The sequence below is a fragment of the Salvelinus sp. IW2-2015 genome, linkage group LG12 (assembly GCF_002910315.2).
Source record: "Salvelinus sp. IW2-2015 linkage group LG12, ASM291031v2, whole genome shotgun sequence".
NCBI classification, from domain to species: domain Eukaryota; kingdom Metazoa; phylum Chordata; class Actinopteri; order Salmoniformes; family Salmonidae; genus Salvelinus; species Salvelinus sp. IW2-2015.
Genome location: NC_036852.1, coordinates 3,496,536 through 3,497,498, shown reverse-complemented (window position 1 = coordinate 3,497,498; position 963 = coordinate 3,496,536).

Genomic DNA, 963 nt, shown 5'->3' with positions numbered 1-963 from the left:
TGCAAGTGTTGTAGAGCAATGGTGCTGTAATGATTTGTTCTGATCGTGGCCCTTATGACTTTCTGTTATGTGGGGTCGGGTTCGTTCATTGATTGCACCGTCAAATTAAATTAGAGGAACGTATCATATTTTATATGCAAACATGAGCACAAATAGGNGATACTTGTTGGTGTTATGACACTGTTGTAAGGATACTTGTTGGTGTTATGACACTGTTGTAAGGATACTTGTTGGTGTTATGACACTGTTGTAAAGATATTTGTATTTCCCAAAGGTGTGCCATGAGTACATGATCAAAATGCATTCCAGTCATATGGGGTTGCTATATAACATTTCCCCAGTTGCATCATTTGCTCGAAGTCTGAAGAATGATAGCAAGCTCAGGATAACATATCCCTCAGAGGACAAATCCAATCCAGTGCCTATCCCTACTACACAGTTCATATAACTGCTTTCTCCCCACTCACAGATACAAATGTGTGTTCTGATATGTTAAATGATTTCTGGGCATATATCCAATTCCTTTCTTTACTGTGTACTCACCCCACCGACAATAATGTAAGCATAAATAGACAGCAAGACAACTTTGCTAATATTGCTAAGCTTGTGTTTGCTGTGCATGGTTTGTTTCCCAAATGGGATGCAAGTAGATATCTTCACTGGTTTAGATAATATAACAGCACTTGCAAGTAAGTAAATGAGAATTCAATGCAGCACTATGTACATCACCATAGACAGTGGATATACTGTAGCTGGTTGGATAAAGCTAGCTGACCACAGTAGACTTTGAGTCTACCCCCTCTTCCCCGCTGCCTCATTCCCACCCCTCTCATTTCTTAACAGAACAATGTGAATTGTTGCATGAGTTAAAAAATCACACTGTTATATAGGAACTAGCTGACTTACAAAGATCACTAACACTGAGTTCTAATTACAATCTCTATCCAGTTGATGTTAGGTTTC